Below are 12,854 nucleotides of genomic sequence, written 5' to 3'. Positions count from 1 at the left end.
CCTGCTCATCTGCCTCACCCTCCCTTCTCTCCGTGCTCCACTCCAGACCCTGCTCCCGGGTATAGGGCAGAATACGGCACACCCTCACCCAACATGACTGCACGGTGCCTGAGGAGATGCCCGCCATTCACCCCATGGCACCTCCACAGTGAGTGAAAGTGTGCAAGAACGCTATGCATGAGCCAGGCAGATGGGGGAGAGACGTACAACGTTAGGACTCCCGTCCTGAAGGCGTGCGTGAACGAAGGCGGGCGAACGAAGGCGGGAGCATCGCGGGAGCCTGGCAGGGCCCGCACAGCTCGCAGTGCTCGGAGGGGAGCACGCTCTTCAGAGCCCCCTGCATTTTAGGAGCAATGTCAATACCTCCTTCTCCTATCTGCAGATAAAGCCTAGGCCATTGTTTTTCTGGGGGAGCACAGGTTACCTCCGAGGTGACAGCAAGTCTCATCAGATATAAATAGATTTATAGCCAAATGAGGGCTCTTGAAGAGAATGGAGGGTGCTTGAGAAATGGGGATGACATTCGGCAAGGTTGAGTCGTGGCAAGAACTCCTGCTCTTCCACAAAATGGCCCCTGAAATGCAGCGTGGTCTGCACCCCAGGGCGGCATCTGTTACCTGCCCTACACCACAGTCATCAAATCTGACGGACTGAAAACACATACTGAATAAATACTTTTTGAACGTGTTCCTTCGGCATATGTAGATTTATCATGAATTATATAAATGCACTGAAGTCTTGAGATACTATGATATTATGAAACATACACTCAATATAGAAACTTAAGAGAAGTACAGTATTGGGAATACAGTCAATAATACTGAGATAAATACGTGTGGTGCCAGGTGGGTGCTGCGAATATCCGGGGGAACGTTTTGTAGAGTGTATGACTGTCTAACCACGACGCAGTACACCCGAAACCAATATAAACTAATGCGGAAAGTAATCTGTAGTTCAAAAAGAAAAAAATACACTTTACACTGGAATTCGCCACACACATGGGAACACGTACGTGCATGTACGTGATGTACAAATGACACAAAGGTCACGTGCAACGAAACCTGCTGCCGTCTCACGGGTTAATGAGCGCACTCTGATATTTTCTCTTTGATTCCAGTTCATTTACAAAAAGAAAAAGTGGAGTGATGCACTAGGCTGACTTTTTTAAAAATTAGGGTGAATTAAATATAAATAGAAGTTACTCATTCTTCTTCCTGCACTCAAGAGGCCGTGCGGCCAGCGCTGCTCGGGAGATGGCTGCCCTGTGGTGCGAATGAAAAGCACCTGGCTGCAAGGGCTCCGGTCTCGCTGCGTCCATCCTCGGCCCTGCCAGCCTGCTCCACCTCCGTGCGTCAGAGAATTCCTCTGAAAATGTAAATCAGGGCATGTGTGTCCTTTACAGGGCGCCTTATCCTTTAGATTTCCATATAATTGGTTTCTGTGACATCCTCTGGACTTCATTTTATGCATTTAAAAGTATTATTCTGCAAAGGGTTCCACAGGCTTCACCAGACTGCCGAATAAGTTTAAGACCTGAAAAAGGTGAAGAATTAAAATGCAGGTGCTCCAATGGCTTCCTTGCACTCTCGGAATAAGTCGAAAACGTGTAAGGCCCTAAAGTAGAGTCTACAAGATCTGGTCCCAGGCTACCTTTCTAATCATACCTCCTCCCCGTCCCCTCAGACTCACCAGGGCCTATCATCTCACCTGCTCCCCCACCTCAGGGCCTTTGCACCTGCTCCTCCCTCTGCGTGGGGCACTCTGCGAGGCTCCCTCACCTCATTCACATCGCTGCTCAGATGCCTCCTCCCCAGAGAGACCTACCCTCACCATCCCCTGGAAAACAGCAGATTCTGTCGCTTTCTCCATGTCACTTGATCACTTTATGATTAGATTGCACATTGTTTTTCATACTGCTGTCTACCTCCCCTACTAGAGCATAAGCTTCACGCAGGCATCTGTTTTGGTCATTGTGATACCTAAAGCACTACAGCAAGGCCTAGCCTGATGCTGTGGCATACATTAAGTGACCAGAGCATCCTGATTTGCAGCAAAGACCCAAGCACTCACAAACAGGCAGGACAGCCTGTGTGATTTCAGTCCCTCTCATTCTAGGCACTAAACTGGCTGAAGAGCAGAAAATGTTTGCTTGCTTGCTTGTCTAAACCTGGCCACCCTTCTGAGACAGGGACTAAGATGTGCAGCTCGACAATGGGTTTAATATTCCTTCAGTCAAAGATCATTTCTACTGCTTTTCTATCTGCCCAGGCCTAATAAAGGAGTATCCTGAAACTCGTCCTGAAACATTCATCTTACACCTGGGACCCCAGTCTCCCGGACAACATCTCCTCTGGGAGACCAAGTGCGTCATTTTCTGGAACTCATTTGTAAAGGCTCTCAGTGAAGATGTGTTTGGGAGAGCATACGAGATAGGCAAAACGTACTGCAGTATAAACCTGCCTTTAAGATACAGACTCTAGCATGAAATATGAACATGTGTCAGACTCTTGCATTCCAGGTTTAAAAGTCCCTTGAAAATAAACATCACTAACGCAAATTTTCTGCATTCATTTCCTGACCTGCAAAATTTCAAGTTCCTAATCCAATTGCTAAGGAGACTTAGGACTCTGGCATGCCCAGTTTTCTGTTAAAACTAATTTTATCTATCTCTTTTTATTTTTTATTTTTTAAAATGTGGTTACTAGATGTCTGTTATCTGGGTATGTCAAGGTCTCAGTCTCTTTAGGACTTGGATTAGGAGCTTGAAATTTTGCAGATCAGGAAATGGAAAGGCAAAATGGAGAGGAGGAAGAATACTTTGTAATGGGTTTATGTTGCCACTGAGTATGTCTAGAGGAAATCAGCAAAGACCCATCAGTTGCTTGCACAGCACACTCAGCAGCACTAGAGAATTTCAGCCACCTGGGGAATAAAGACATGGAGAGAGAGAATGTCACTACGCTTTCTACACACTGGAAAAAGAGTAAGCAGTGAGCATTGCTCCATCAGCTGGCAATCCTTTTTGTGTGTATGTGCTGTAACTAAAAAATACCCTACGTTTTTAACTCTGCTTTGGAAAATTGTCTGAGTTCCTCTTAATTTTCATTTGAATCTTAAATGTTTTCTTTTTTCACAGTGTTTAGATTAGGTGATTGATGGAAAATGAGACCAGGGTTTTATTTCCCAGAATTTCAAAAGTATTTATAACTATAACATAACATAGAATGTGTACTCATTACTTATGTTCCGTGTTTACTTTTTTTTTTCATTTATCCATTACTGGCTCACCTGAAGGCCTACTAGGTACCAGGACCTGAGTTGGTGAATTAGCACAAAGCATGTGTCACTTTACAGAGCATACAAATATTTACTCTTATTTTTTTTTATTTCTAAACAACAAGTAAACAATAACTTGCCTAGGTGAGGTTCACTCCTCACGGCCTGGATCACCACCTTAAAGTGGCTGTTGAGAAGGGTATAAGCTAACATTTAAATCATATCCTCAGTGCAGTGTAGCTCCTACCTCAGAACACGTAGACAGCTGAGAAAGGATTCTGACTTAATCCCACCGCTCCTGACAGCCAGCCACATGCAGCTGGAAGCCCTTGAAGCCTAGCTAAGGTGACAAAAGAACTGAACTTCTAATTTAATTTTAATTAAAATTTAAAAACTGAAGCAACATGAATAATATTTTATACTCCTTTTTTGGGTAAAACTACACTTTAACCATTAAAGGGACTTACATATGCTGTAAATATACAACACACCCTGGATTTTGAAGACTTAGAACTTTAAAAGTATGTAAGTATATCTCAATAATCTTTTCTTATTGATTTTATATTGAAATCATAGTATTTTGGATATATTTTCACCTATTGTTACTTTTTTTTTAGATTTCATTTATTTATTTTCAGAGAGGGAAGGAAGGGAGAAAGAGAGAGAGAGAGAAACATCAATGTGTGGTTGCTGGGGGTCATGGCCTGCAACCCAGGCATGTACCCTGACTGGGAATCGAACCTGCGACACTTATTTCTTGTTACTTTTTTTAAAAAATGTGGTACCTAGAAAATTTAAAATTGCATATATGGCTTCCATGTATTTCTATTTTGGGCAGCATTGGTTTAAAATATATTTTCTATGTGGAAACCCCACTACCAACTCAAATGTAAGTACTTATCCCTCCTAAACTTTTCCCCATACCCAGCCCAAACAACTGCATTACCACCTTGCCTTCCAGATTTGTAAGCTATAATATGTATTATCTCCAAAAACACCTCATCTCTGTCCACAGGTGAGCAAGACAAGTAAAACAGTGAGACTTCCGGTCTAATTCACTGATGGTGAAAATACAGCCTCTCCAGTGTGACAAGTTTTGGATTTAACCAACATTGGTTGGTGGTTCTAAGATGCACTGAGCAGGGGCCCTGCTGGAGACGGAGGAGACGAGGCAAGGGCCTCTGCAGCAGAGGCATCCCCAGGTGGGAAAGGCCCACAGGGTCTGACGCAGGCACGTGCACGGACGTGTGGAGGGGAGAACCCCCAGGCCTCTGTAGGAGCCGACCATCAGGGTAAGCCTCCCTTGATGCCTTCATGCAGCCTGAATCATTGCTCTGGTGGTTCAAAATGGATTTGTCATCAAAACAAAATAGGTAAATCATCCCAAAACAGATTCTTCTTGTTCTGTCTTTGGCACGTAACAGCAATGTGGCTTTGCAGAGTCTAATAACTTCTTTGGGACTTTTTGTTCTTAATTGTGTGGAGAAGGAATTAAAAACAAACCTTCTGCTTCCTTACAGGTAGGAAGGGAGACTCAATGGAATCTAGCACATGAGAGAGAGTGACTGGTCAACTACAAAGTCCCAAATGGATAAAAGGAGTTGGATGATCATGGTGACATCAAAAGGGAGTGTGCAGGCATGGAGGCCAAAGCAAGCTACGGTACAGACCTCCATCACCTCTGGGCAAGGGCAATGGGGCTTCTCCACGAGGCTTAAAGTGGAGCCCACGCATGCCAGTGAGTCACTTCTCACACCTACCTTGCCACTAAAGCGTAGTCAGGAAATATACAGGATTAAACCAACCTTTGGGGCCGTACTCCATTTTAATGTCTGCTAACATTTCCAAAACGTTCCTTTAGAAGTGAACTATTAGATTCCTGGTGAATTTGTTTGAAATGTTGGGGGAAGACTGGGTTGGTTGGTCCTAAAAACTGGCAACCACCCCAGGTGCTAGAATAAGTGTAGTTGCTGGCATGTGGAGTTTTTTGCAATGCGCAACCTGTGACTTCAATACGTGTGTTTTTAGGTACCACAGCATGTTTCCCATAAGCCACGGAGTTTCATAATATTTTCAAAGTCAAATGACTTTCTATTTAAATAAAAATGTATACAGTACTCTAATTTTTCAATGGGCTGAGTGAGGTACAACTAATCCCCTCCCCAACGAAGTAAAACAAAATACGACAACTCTTAAAAATGCAGTTCTACAAAACTGTAGACTTTACTTAAAACTTCAGACATCAGGATTCACACCTGAAACGTCATGTTCTCACGTTGTGAAGTAGGTAAGCGTGGCGGTTAGGGGAAACAAATGTTTCACTGGCACTGTGGTTAATTTGTTTTGAGATTTTCCTTGTTTTGTTTTTATTCTTTTTCCTTTTCTTGTTGTTGTTGTCCCACATTAATTTCAAACATTATTTTTATTAGTTTCTTAGGGATAATCCCGAAGAGTTTAATGTCCACTTAGAAATTTAAGTATACTAAATTTGAAGGAAAAAGGTGTTAAAACATCTACCTTCTTCCCTGTCAAGACGACAACTGAACCGCATGAACTTATGTGAAACGAATCTGTGAGATGTCTCTTCCAGTTAGTAGTAAAGATATTACTTTGGGAGCCAGATTCCCACAATTCAACTTGATGTATTTAGGGGGAAATTTTATTATTAAAAATATGAACTCTAAACTCATAGCCACATGCAGGAATAGTCTATTGCTACCACAATGACTAAACCATTAATTTTTGAATCACTTTTAAAAATTTAATTTCAGGAATGAAGAAATGTTGGTTTAGCTTCACACATGTTCCAAGCTAAATTAATATCAAAAGTATCACCTGGCCACTCTGAAAGTGATGATACCTTTAGTACAAAAGTACACCCTTTAGAAATAATCCAGTACAGAATGGGAACCTTTCCCCCAAAGGGGCACTCAGTGGCAAAAGTTGGCAACTCTGGTGTACAACTTCAAGTGGGGACAGCCAGGAATGTATTCTTCATGCAAGGAGTGTGGTAGTAAAAATAAGAGTAACTGTGGAGCACACGGCTTTGTAGAGCACAGGCCCACCTGACACTTCCTGGGAAGGACTTAGGGCAGCCTGAGGGCACCCAGGAGCCATGGGAAGGAAGGGCAAGGAGGCCCAGGACAGGAGGGCAGGCAGGCGAGGCTGAATCAAACCTGCTCTGATCCAGGGCCACGGCAGTCATCAATTGTCACGTATCACATTAGTGGCTGATGCCAAATCATTGTCCTAGGTACATTCATTTTTTCCTTTTGCTAACTAAAAATTGGAAAATACAAACTTAAATCATTTACTATTAGGATGCAAAGTTAACTTTCTGCTACGTATCTGACATACATATAAAAAAGATGGATCCATGGTGTTATTACAAAACCCCATAGGAGTGGATAACCCCAGACCACCTCAGATTCAGCTTTGAAGCTTATCAAATGATTGGCTTCAGCATCCTGAATTTGTTACGATTAAGCTAAAGCTAATCTTAATTTTTATTCCCTGGCTATATAAATGCAGATGGTGAAGAGGTAGGCTAAGCATACTAATATTTTATAAGGCAATTTATCCAAAAATTAAAAAGCCAGAAAAGGTAACTATATCAACACTCCAGAAGCTCAAATTTGACCAGCTACCATTCAGCTTGAAAAGGCAGGGATCCAATTCCCTACAGATTTTTAGAGGCAAATATTAAATCAGTCAAGATTTAAAACATCAATTTTGTTTCCATAACCCTCTTCCAAGATGATCAAACACTTTTTTTTAAAGGCTGAATTGCCTGATTAGCTAAAGCAATCCAAATGAGTACCTTACCCAGGTATAAAGTATAAAAAAGAGTAACCCAAAAGAAAAATTTGTGTCTTGTGTTGACACTTAGTAACCTAAGACAGATGCTTTTCATACACCATTGCCTACGTACTTAGGAAAATACGTCCACAAAACCATCTCACTTATTTTTTTCTCTTACCCACCCCCCACTCCTTGCAAACCACCCCCACTCTCCAGCATCCCCAAGCAGCCCTCCCAGCCTTTCCCACTCTTTAGGATGTCCTCCACTCAGCGTGTGTCTGTCTTCTCCGTGTCATGTGGGCCTCAAGTATTTCCTGGTCAGAACACTACAACCTTCTCTGAGTTTTTACCCTCTGTTATCTATTATTTCTTGCAAATACTTATCTTTTTATGGCTTAATCCTTGCTTTTCCCCACCCATATTGCATGAAAAGTACTTAAAAATTTTTAATCTGGGACATCTTATACCTCCAATTCAAAGTTGGATTGAGAACCCAATGAGTGTCCAGGCCCTCGGCTGGATGCCTTCTCTCCTGCCTCCTTGTCAACACCCACGACGCCTAGCGCAGGCTCAGGCACGTTATATGCACTCAGTAAGGTGTTTGCTAATTAAGAGATCGGTGAATAATCAAAAATCAACAGTACAAAAACGTCATTACCACCTTGCCTTCCAGATTCATAAGCCCTAACATGCATTATCTCCAAACACCTCATTTCTGTCCACAGGAGAGCAAGAAAAGTCAAACACTTAGACTTCCTGTCCAATTCACGGATAGTGAAAACACAGCCTCCCCAGCGTGATGAGCTGTTGGCTTTAACCAACATTGGTTGGTGGTTCTAAGACGCACTGAGCAGGGGCCCTGCTGGAGACGGAGGAGACGAGGAAAGGGTCTCTGCAGCAGAGGCGTCCCCGGGTGGAAAAGCGTTGGCCCACGCTTGCACGCCAACAACACAAGACCCACGGTGTCTGAAAAGGCATGTGCACGGGCGTGTGGAGGACCCTAAGATGCTGTAGAACCATCAGGACAGATGTCCCAGAGGACACAGGCCTCACTGACACTTGAAGGATGCCAGGGACAAGAGCGGTGGACATTTCAGGGAGAAGGAGCAGCACATGCAAAGGCCCAGAGATGAAAGTCAGTGGTTTGTTACAGCTGCGGCGGATGGTGAATATATGAGGAGGAGTTTCACGGATGAACTGGAGAGGTGGTGAGAGCCGCACCAGCAGGTCTTCAAGGACAGAAGGCCATGTTTAATGACCTTAGTGTCCTCAAGACTTAGAATGTCAGAGACATGCCAAAGGCCCTCGATCAACTTGATCGGACAAACATACGCAGACATTGCCAGTCCTCTTTCAAACCTTCCTTTAAGCATTGTAACCTAAATCCTCCCACATCCTTGTTCTGCCACTTTGTAATAAAAATAATTGGGAAGAAAACACAATGATTAAAGCCACCCATAGAATCCACATTAACACACACACACGTGCGTGCCCCCTAATCTGCAAACAATTCAGCACAAACATGTTGACACCCACATATGCAGAAACGCCCTCATGCAGTCTGTCAGCCTCTCTAGCCCTAACCTCAAACAGTCCTGCTTTTGTCAGTGCCAAACCCAAGGCTACAAAACACTCTCCCTTCATTCTTCTACTGAATCTTCATCTTGCTACAAAAAAGACAACGCAATGACATAAGAAATATTAAGATGTGGTAAACTAGACCCTATATGCTTGCTCTGTCAAGCAACTAGTTTCCTAGTCACTTCATAGTATTCCAATAGTGCACTATTGTCACAAAATGCAAAACGTACATTGTTTCTAATCAAAACTTCTGGCATGCCACAGGGACCCAGTTTTCATGCAGTTACACTGATTTTGCAATGAAGTAGGATTTTTCTCTTACCATGTATACATTAGAATTTCAGATGTCAAAGGCTTCATGTTCAAATGTCTGCATGGCAGGCTAAAAAGAAGCTGTGAAGACGAAGAGCGCAGCAGCACCTGCCACCTCCGCGTGTCCTTCTATATTCATGCCCTCCTTTTGTGTACTAAGAGATCCCCCAATTGTAGCTGGGCTCATTGCCACCCGGAACGAAGACTCTCTGTCGCAGCTCCTGTGCAGCTGCATGTTAACACAGGACTGAGTTCTAGCTGATGAGATGTGAGTGCAAGTGACAAGTGCAATTTCAAGCTGCATTTTTTTTATAGCTGCATGAAAGCTAGGTTCCTAGAAAGTAGGCCTGGGGGTAGCCATCTTGAATTGCATGGACGTGGCAATTTCTTAAGGGTGGAAGCCCTCAGGACGGGTGACCAATGCGATAGAAAGAATCTGGGCTTCTGACAGCTTCTCAGAGCACAGCCTTCTGAGAGCCCGGACCTTTATGTGAAAGAGAAAAAAAGAATCTTACATCTTCTTTAAGTTTCTGTTGGCTTGTGTCTCCATCACAAATAGTTTCATTTATGTTCTTATTAATTCAAAGGGTAACAGCCACCAATAAATGAAAATGATATACACCCAAATGGTCAGAACCTGCAATATAAACATTACTTCACATCTCAATCTCACTTCTTTTCTTCAGAAAGGTCGCCAGACCTTCGTTAATAGTGTCTCACGTGTGCAAGCACAGTTTAGTAGAAAACACACACACGACTCACCATCAGGGGACCGGGGTGCTAGTCCTAGCTTTACTGATTACTCTGTGATCTTAGGAAAGTTACATCCTCTTGGGTCTCACTTTTGTCCTTTGCACAATGCGACTATCCCCTTCTTTAACACTGGCCCTCACAGGACTGCTGTGAAGTATGAAGAGAGAGGATGTGTGTGCAAGTGCCGTGTGTACTGTAAAGTTCTATAAAGGACAGGCAATTATTAAAATGTGCCAAACAAAAATCCTTCTTCATTCAATCCACCTTCATTCAACCCACCTTTATTCAAGGTGGCTCTTATCAACACCCAGTGCCCAGATATACCTCCCTGGTGAAGAGAGGGCCAGAAATCACCTGGTTCTAGCTAAGGTGGTTAGAGATCAAGGTTAAAGTGTTAGAAGTGGTCTGCCTCCTGGGGCTGATCTTTAATTTCAGTGACGACACCTCAAGCCTCAACTCCTCAGCTAGCAAAATGTCACTGATTAAAACACCAAAGGAATCAGACAAAACACCACAACTGAACACCAAATATAGAAAAATAGCCCCAAGCCTGTGCATCACTCAAATATGGTATATACCAGGTCTGTCTGGAAGAAGTCCAACCATTGTTGTTATAATGAGAACAGTTTGTGTGACATCGCTATAACCCGGCAGCCAAGGAGCGTGGACTGGAATGTGCATGCGTGAACAGGGACAACTTCACTGTACTAGTCAGTGGGGGTGGCAGATGCCATTAGGTGAGCATGTGTACTGTGTGACCATTGCATTCAAGATGACTGACAGAGTACAGCAATGAGTCTGCACCGAATTTTGCATGAAGCTTGAACATTCCTCCGTGGAAACATTTCAGATGATTCAGAAGGCCACAGCTATGGGCAACTGGTGAATGACAGCTTCATCACAACAATGCGCTTGCTCATGCATCACATCTGGTGCAGAGTTTTTTGGTGAAACATCAAATCACCCAGGTGTCTCAGCCCCACCACAGCCCAGATGTGGCACCCTGCAACTTCTGACTTTTCCCAAAACTAAAATTCCCTTTGAAAGGGAAGAGATTTCAGACTGTCAATGAGATTCAGGAAAATATGTGGGGCAGCTGATGGTGATTGGGAGAACTATGGGGTCCCAAGGTGCCTACTTTGAAGGGGACTGACGTGTCATTGTCCCCTGTAAAATGTTTCTTGCATCTTCTTCAATAAATGTCTCTATTCTTCATATTACATGACTGGATACCTTCTGGAAAGACCTCATATTTTACCGGGCCTCGTATTCACTGAAATATATTTGGCCTTTCTATTGTACACATGGATGGTAGAATTAAGCCCTAATGAGACATCTGTATTTGCCTTCTCACAAAATGTTAAGGGTTTTATGTATATTCTCCTCTTTAATCCTTGCAATAGCCCTATGAGACACATGCTCTTATCTTCTTCCACTGTATAGATGAGGAAACTGAGGGCCAGAGAAATCAAGCCACTCACCAAGTTTGCCAGCTTGTAAGTGGTACAGTCAAGATTTAAACCCAGGCGGTCTCACCTTCAGAGTCTACAGGCTTAACCACTACCTCACTCTGCCTCTTCTTTAATTACCTACAATCACAACAGAATAAATGTTTACATTTACTTTGGAAATATTTGCAGATAAAAGAAATCTTTTAACTGGAAAGAGTGTCTGAACTATTTAGAGGCACCCATATAGAAAATAAATAAATGAAGGAATGTTATCTCCCGAGACTAGAAACCAGGGGTGTGACCAACAACTCACTCTTCCTGCCCCGGGGTCCCACGCTCTTGCCTTTAGCTCATGCAACAGTGTTATTCGTTACGGGACCTCAGTAGGGGGTAGGCAGTTAATTTTCCTCAGAGGAGACTGATAACCACAAATTCATGTTACCAGTGTGTTTCGATTTCATTCCCTTCACTTTCTCAAAAATCACCTGTGTCCCCTGACACAGCCCTAGAGACACAACCCCGAGGTGGAAACCCCCAAGGCCAACTGCAAAGCCAGGACCTCACTCTTCACCCCACGGAGGCTGCCTGCAGGCCCTGCAGGGCGGAAGGGTGGAGTGAAGAGGGCTCAGTGTTGGGCTATGTCCTCACACTCCTTAGCAGGGGTGAGAGGTTCTTCACCCTTTGCCCTGTCATTACCCATGCCTCACCCAGAAACTGGCGAAGAGGAAGATCTGGGGGGTGTGTCCTAAGGGAGAGAGAGAGAGAGACGCAATGGGGCTGAGCAATCAGGCAGGGCCAGACCGCTTGAGGGCCCGCTCGGTCCAATCTGATTTCACATACGGCTCCTGAGCACTTGAAATGTGAGCCATCCAAACCGGGATGTGCTCCAAGTATCAAACACACGCCAGGTTTCAAAGACTTGGGGAGAAAAGGATGTAAAATAGCTCATTAATCATTGTTTATATTGATTACAAGTTGAAATGGGAAGTTTGGATATATTGAGTTAAATAAAAGCCTAATATTAAAATGATTGAATTAGCACAACCAATTACTGTTTAAATAAAGCTTCTAGAACATTCAAAATTGCACGCGTGGCTGACAGTATGTGTCTCCATTGCACCGTGTTCTTAGGGGATCACACTTAAGAAGAATGTGGACTTTATCCGAAGAGCAATGGAAGCCACTGCAAGACTTTAAACAGAGGCATAACATGGCTAGACTTAAAGTTGACAGATGTCACTCAGGCCACCAAATGAGGAGTGGGCTGCAGAGGGAAGTCAGCTGATGTGAGGAGACCCTCCAAGAGATCCTACCACAATCTGGGAGAGACGAGGCAGCGGCTGGAGCAGTGATGGTGCTGCTCCCAGCAGCAGGGATGGAGAGGAGTGAGCAGATACAAAACACAGAACGCGGTGCCAACGGGATATGGAAATGGATGGAATAAGGGGGAAATAAGAGGGTACGTATCAGGAGTGCCTCCCAGGGTTCTGTTATGAAGCGTGGGTGGTCACTCAGCCCCACTCTCCCCTTCAGTAATTAGGCATCCAGGTAGAGCCGGTCCACCAGGTTACCCTGGGTCACGGTGCAGCTCCTCTGGAAGGGGCATAAATCATGGATGCTCTGGGTACTCTGGAGCTAGTACGTGCTGTTCCAAAGTGCTCTCCTTCTGAAGAGCTCCCA

General features: G+C 43.9%; 1 protein-coding gene across 2 annotated transcripts in view; it reads right to left on the bottom strand.

Moving 5' to 3' along the window:
* The window catches only part of KLF7 (Kruppel like factor 7), an 86,473-nt gene that overhangs the window by 15,800 nt on the left and 57,819 nt on the right, over positions 1 to 12,854 (bottom strand). The gene's annotated exons all lie outside the window — the stretch shown is intronic.

This window comes from Phyllostomus discolor, chromosome 4 (genome assembly GCF_004126475.2).
Source record: "Phyllostomus discolor isolate MPI-MPIP mPhyDis1 chromosome 4, mPhyDis1.pri.v3, whole genome shotgun sequence".
In the NCBI taxonomy this organism is placed as follows: Eukaryota; Metazoa; Chordata; class Mammalia; order Chiroptera; family Phyllostomidae; genus Phyllostomus; species Phyllostomus discolor.
The sequence above is the reverse complement of the archived record's forward strand: the minus strand, read 5'-3'. Positions and strand labels throughout refer to the sequence as shown.